Source organism: Cebus imitator, unplaced genomic scaffold, assembly GCF_001604975.1.
Source record: "Cebus imitator isolate Cc_AM_T3 unplaced genomic scaffold, Cebus_imitator-1.0 Scaffold69, whole genome shotgun sequence".
Taxonomy (NCBI): domain Eukaryota; kingdom Metazoa; phylum Chordata; class Mammalia; order Primates; family Cebidae; genus Cebus; species Cebus imitator.
Window position 1 is genome coordinate 1,903,456 of NW_016107384.1, and position 6,814 is coordinate 1,910,269.

The window sequence follows — 6,814 nt, forward strand, 5'->3', positions numbered from 1 at the left end:
TATTTTTAGTAGAGACGGGGTTTCACCATGTTGACCAGGATGGTCTCGATCTCTTGACCTCGTGATCCACCCGCCTCGGCCTCCCAAAGTGCTGGGATTACAGGCTTGAGCCACTGTGCCCGGCCAGGACCCTTTTATGTATTTAAAAATTATTGAAGATTCCAGAGCGCTTTTGTTTTTTGTTTTGTTTTGTTTTGTTTTTGGGACAGAGTCTCGCTCTGTCACTCAGGCTGGAGTATAGTGGTGCAATCTCTGCTCACTGCAACCTCCGCCTCCTGGGTTCAGTGATTCTCCTGCCTCAGCCTTCCCTGAGTAGCTGTGATTACAGGCATATACTACCACACCCAGCTAACTTTTGTATTTTTTAGTAGAGATGGTGTTTCACTATATTGGCCAGGCTGGTCTTGAACTCCTTACCTCAAGTGATCCACCCACCTCGGCCTCCCAAAGTGTTGGGATTACAGATGTGAGCCACCATGCCCAACCAAATATGCATTGATTAATTGAAAATAATATAAAAACTATTATATAACATAAATAACATTTTTATAGGAAATAATTCTATTGTCCAGAACAAAACCAATATTAGTAAGAAGAGTACATTGTCTCACATTTTTGCTCATCTTTTTAATGACATGGCTTAATAAAGGACAGATGGCTTTAATAAATGGCAAAAAAAAAAAAAAACCCTTATATTTAGAATTGGCCAGTTGGACGCAGTTTAGGTTATCCCAATTTTGTTGGCAACTTTCAAAACATCATAGTTAGGAGCCAGTGAAACATAGGCTGCCTTCTCTCCATCAGTCCTGATTAGGGTGTTGATCGCGGCCATGTCAGTGTCACAGAACTTTATAGCCTGTTTGATCTGGTACTTCTTGGCCTTGATATCCATAATGAACACACATGTGGTATTGTCTCCTTCGTGGTCAGCTCAGTGGTCAAGGGGAACTTGACGGCATAATAGTCAAGCTTGTTTCTCCTGCAGGTTCTCTAGTGAGGATGTTTGAGCTACCTTCAAAGCCAAAGTGTGTTGAGCTACTGGGACATGGGTAACCTGCAGATCTTTTTGTGTGTGTGACTGGATGCCTTGTTGGCCTTCAAAGCCTTCACTTTGGATTTGGCTTTGGGAGAGCAGGAATTTCCTTCTTTGCTTTCAGTATCATCATTTTGGTGAAAAGGGTTGAACAGCTGGATTTTTACATCTTTTTCTCTACTCAGTCTGTTGTGGTATGGTGTTTTGGTTGAAGCATATGAAGAAAATGGAAGCTCATGGAAATAGGTAGTTGGAAAAGCAAAGAGGATTTTGTTGGCTCTTGGAGATAATCATAATTGTTCTTTGATACTGTGTCCGAACTCTAATGTATACTTGTGAGTAAATGAGAGTGAAAAAGGTATATAGGCCGGGCGCAGTGGCTCAAGCCTGTAATCCCAGCACTGTGGGAGGCCGAGGCGGGTGGATCATGAGGTCAAGAGATGGAGACCATCCTGGTCAACATGGTGAAACCCCGTCTCTACTAAAAATACAAAAAATTAGCTGGGCATGGTGGCGTGTGCCTGTAATCCCAGCGACTTAAGAGGCTGGGGCAGGAGAATTGCCTGAGCCCGGGAGGCGGAGGTTGCGGTGAGCCGAGATCGCGCCATTGCACTCCAGCCTGGGTAACAAGAATGAAACTCCGTCTCAAAAAAAAAAAAAAAAAAGAAAAAGGTATATAACATCTTAGCGTTATGAAAACAGTTTTAACTTTACACATCTCCTGAGAGGATCTTGGGGATACCCAGGGGTCATTAAACCAGTTTTAGAAAATACTCTGCTTTAGATGTGATTTCCTTTTTCTTTCGTTAAAAGTTACAGTTTATTTCTCTCTATTTTATTACACAAGCATATTAACAAAGGAAGTTAAATCAAAGACAACAGTCTCACTACTCAGTATATTTTCTATTAGTTTCTTATGTTCTTTTTTAGTTCTTTTTTTGTTTAAGAGACCCTTGTTACCCAAATGCAATGGCGTGATCATAGCTCATTGCAGCCTTAACCTCCCAGGCTCAAGTGATCCTCTTACTTCAGCCTCCCGAGCTAAGACTACAGGCACACACCACCACAACCAGCGAATTTTTAGATTTTTTGTAGAGATGAGGTCTCACTTTGTTGCCTGGGCTTGTAGCGAACTTCTGGGCTCAAGTAATCCTCCCACATTGGCCTCCCAAAGAGCTGGGGTTATAGGCGTCAGCCACTGCACCTGGCCCTTTTTCAGTTCTTATTGAGACATCTTACTTAGTCATTTTCTTGTACTTTTCAGAATGGAAGTGGGTGTTATTCTGATTATAATATTTATTAATTATAAAAAATTTCATCAACACCTGTGAAAAGGGGAAAAAATTTTTCAATCAGAATAGCTATAAAGATAAAACAGCCTACCATGATCCATTCATTATGAACTTTTAATGAAACTGTAATTACAATCACAGTCCCCATAATTCTGTGATTTAGAAGTTTTAAAATAAAGTTTTAATGATTTAGGATTCTCTCTTCTGAAAAAGAAAAGGAGGCAGGCAAATTGCCTGTGGTACATTTAATTGAGTTTTTAGGGTTAAGTTTAAAGCAAACCATTTGTCCTGCTTGATAATATCTCTTCAGTTAATTGAGAAAGGGGGAACCCTCTGGTGTTTCTCTAAATACAAATTTAAGACAGGACACATAATTGAAATGAAATGTCAGTATAATAACTTATCTAATTTAGGTCTTTAGGGATTTTTTTTTTCTTTATTTGAAGGGCAGATATCCCAACAGTGGTTTGAGAGTAGTGGTTACAAAATGAAATATGTGAACTGAGCTTTCTATCACAGTCTCCAGACCCTTCTCTTCTCTCTTTTCTGGGTTTGAAGATCTTGTCATCTCTGAAATGAACTGTGGATTTTTTCCCCCAGATTTAAATAAACATTGTGTGGTAAATGGAAAACTTTGGGGGCTTACTGATTTTTTAAAAATCTGAGAAAGAAATTTATCTGTAAAATATAGTTTTAAACCATGTATTTTAAAGTATAGGCATACCTTGAAGACATTACAAGTTTGATTCTAAGCTTTATTGTAAATATTGCAATAAAGCAGGTCACACAAATTTTTTGGTTAGCCAGGTCATAGAAAAGTTATCTTTCTGTGGCTAGTGGCTCACACCTGTAATCCCGGTGTTTTGGGGCCCAGGCAGAAACACTGTTTGAGGCCAGAAGTTTGACACCCGCCTAGGCAACATAGTGAGACCCTATGTCTACAAAAAAAAAATTTTTTTAATTAGCTGGGCTTGGTGGTGTGTACCTGTAGTCCTAGCTACTTTGGAAGGCTGAGTTTGTAGGATCACTCCAGCCTGGGTGTTAAAGGTTGCAATGAGTTATGATTGTGCCACTAAACTCCAGCATGGGTAAAAGAGTGAGACTCTGTCTCTAAACAACAACAAAACTTATCTTTCCACTCTGCTGTAGACATATTAAGTATGCAATAGCATTATGTTTTAAAAAAACCAACATATATACATACCTTAATTTTAAAATACTTTATTGCCAAAAAACAATGCTGGTGGTCATCTGAGCCTTCAGCAAGTTGATGGCTGCTGACTGATCAAAGTGGTGGTGTTTGCTGAAGGCTGGGATAGCTATGACAATTTCTTTATTTTTTTGAGACAGGATCTCACTCTGTCACCCAGGCTGGAGTGCCATTGGCAAGATCGTGGCTTACTAAAGCCTCTACTTCCCAGGCTCACATGATCTTCCCACCTCAGGCTCCCAAGTAGTTGTAACTACAGGCTCACATTACCATGTTTAGCTAATTTTTTCTAATTTTTTCCCGAGATGGGATTTTGCCACATTGCCCAGGCTGGTCTCGAACTCCTGGGCTCAAACAATCTGCCTGCCTCAGCTTCCCAAAGTGCTGAGATTACAGGCATGAGCCATTGTGTGGCAATTTCTTAAAATAAGACAATCATGAAGTTTGCCACATAAATTGACTCTTCTCGTCACAAAAGGTTTTTTACAGCATGCAGTGCTTTTTGATAGCATTTTACCACATTAGAACTTCTTTCAAAATTGGGGTCAGTCTTCTCCAAACCTGTTGCTGCTTTGTCTACTAAGTTTACGTCATATTCTAAATTCTTTGTTGTCATTACAATATTCACAGTGTGTCCACTAGGAGTAAGTTCTATCTCAAGAAACCACTTTCTTTGCTCATCCATAAGAAGCAATTCCTAATCCAAGTTTTATTATGTGATTGAAGCAATTCAGTCACATCTTCAGGTTCCACTTCTAATTCTAGTTCTCTTGCGTTTTCTACCATATCTTCCTTCTTCCACTGAAACTTTGAACCCCTTCAAGTCATCCATGAGGGTTGGTGTCAACTTCTTCCAAACCTCTGTTACTGTTGATCTTTTGACTTCTTTACGTGAATCACAAATATTCTTTGTGGCATGTGGAGTGGTGAATCCTTTCTGGAAAGTTTTCAATTGACTTGGCCCAGATCCTTCAGAGCAATCACTATCTCTGACAGCTATAGCCTTATGAAACATATTTTTTCAAATAGTAAGATGTGAAAGTTGAATTTACCCTTTGATCCATGGGCTTTAGAATGAATGTTATGTTGGTAGACATGAAAACAACTTTCATCTCCTTGCACATCTCCATAAGAGCTCTTGGGTGACTAGGTACATTGTCACTGAGCAATAATATTTTGAAGAGTCTTTTTTTTTGGTGCAGTAGGTCTCCACAGTGGGCTTAAAATATTCAGTAAACCATGCTGTAAACATATGTGCTGTTAGCCAGGCTTTGTTCCATTGACAGAGCATAAGCAGAGGAGGTTTAGTATAATTCTTAAGGTCCCTAAGATTTTTGGAATGGTAGGCTGGCATTGGCTTCAATGTAAAGTCACCAACCGTATTAGCTCATAATAAGAGAGTCAGCCTGTCCCGTGAAGTTTTGAAGTTTGGCATTGACTTCTTTCTAGCTATGAAAGTTCTAGGTGGCATCTTCTTCCAATAGAAGGCTGTTTTGGCTGGGCATGGTGGCGCGTGCCTGTAATCCCAGCTACTCAGGAGGCTGAGGCAGGAGAATTGCCTGAATCCAGGAGGCGGAGGTTTCAGTGACCCGAGATCACGCCATTGCACTCCAGCCTGGGCAACAAGAGCGAAACTCCATCTCAAAAAAAAAGAAGGCTGTTTTGTCTCCATGGAAAATCTGTTTAGTGTAGTCATATTCATCGGTGGCCTTAGATCTTCTGGATAACTTGCTGCAGCGTCTACATCAGTACTTGCTGCTTTACTGTGCACTTTTTTGTTTCTTATTTTGGTTCTTTTGGTTCCACCTGTCTGTGCCCATAACCTCCCAGTTGCACTTTTTTTTTTTTTTTTTTGTATCTCGTGTTTCTTCCTCTTTTTTTTTTTTTTTTTTTTTTTTTTTTTTTTTTAGTTTCTTTTTTTTTTTTTTTTTTGATACGGTGTCTCATTCTGTCATCCAGGCTGTAGTGTGGTGGTATGATCATAGTCCACTGGGGCCTCAAACTCCTGTGCTCAAGCAATCCTCCCATCTAAGCCTCCCAAGTAGCTGGGACTACAGACATACCACCATACCTGGATCATTTTTAAATTTTTTGTAGAGATAGGGTCTTGCTATGTTTCCCAGGCTGGTCTCAAACTCCTGACCTCAAGTGATCCTCTTGCTTCAGCCTCTCAAAATACTGTAATTACAAGTATGAGCCACCATGCCTGGTACCTTGCGTTTTTATATTTTGGAGACTGCTTATTTTCTTAAACCTGTTGAGCCAAATTCTGCTTACTTCCAACTTTTCTTCTGCAACTTCCTCACCTCTCTCAGCTTTGTGGAATTGAAGCATTCAGGCCTTACTCTGGATTAGGCTTTGGCTTAAGAGAATGCTATGGCTTATTTGATCTTGTATCCAGACCACTAAAACTTTCTTCATAACAGCAATAAGGCCGTTTTGCTTTCTCATTCATTTGTTCACTGAAGTAGCACTTTTAGTTTCTTTTGAGGACTTGGCATTTGCAAAGTTTGGTACCTAGCTTTTGGGCTATCTTAGGTTTTTTTTGGTGGCGGGGGCAGCAGGGGAGACAGAGTCTTGCACTGTCATCCAGGCTGTAGTTCAGCAGCATGACCTTGTTTCACTGCAACCTTTCCCTCGCAGGTTCAATTGAGCAATCCTCATGCCTCAGCCTCCTGAATAGCTGGGGATTACAGGCATGTGTCACCATGCCCGGCTAAGTTTTAGTAGAGATGGGGTGTTGTCATGTTGCCCAGTCTGATCTAGAACTCCTGGCCTCAAGTGATCAATCTACCTCAGCCTCCCAAAATGCTGGGATTACAGGCGTGAGCCACCAGGCCCAGCCCTGACTTAGCTTTTGACATGCCATCTTTACTAAGCTTAATGATTTCTAGCTTTTGATTTAAACTGTAAGACCTGAGACTCTTCACTTGAACACCTAGAGGCCATTGTAGAATTATTAATTGGTCTAATTTCAATAATGTTATGTCTCAGGTAATAGGAAGGCCTGAACAGAGGGAGAAAGACGGGGAAATGGCTGTTGATGGAGCAATCAGAATACACACAAGTTCTGTTAATTAAGTTTACTGTCTTAGAGCCGCAGAGTTTCTGGTGCCCTTAAACAATTACCATTCGTGTGTGTTGGTGCAAGAATTCTGGCTAAAAATGTGAAGCTAGAAGAATCAGTGAATTCAGAATTATAGGAAGGTTAAACACTTAAAAGGAAAAGCAGGTCACTTCTAGCAGTGGCCTTCGCAATGTCAAATGTTTTCCTTATTT

The 6,814-nt window shown here is 40.4% G+C and overlaps 1 protein-coding gene and 1 pseudogene across 5 annotated transcripts in view; one reads left to right on the forward strand and one right to left on the reverse strand.

The window, feature by feature from the left end:
- Positions 1-6,814, forward strand: part of PRORP (protein only RNase P catalytic subunit) — a 158,024-nt gene that overhangs the window by 20,195 nt on the left and 131,015 nt on the right. The gene's annotated exons all lie outside the window — the stretch shown is intronic.
- LOC119471680 overlaps positions 722-6,814 on the reverse strand; it is a 17,091-nt pseudogene continuing 10,998 nt past the window's right edge.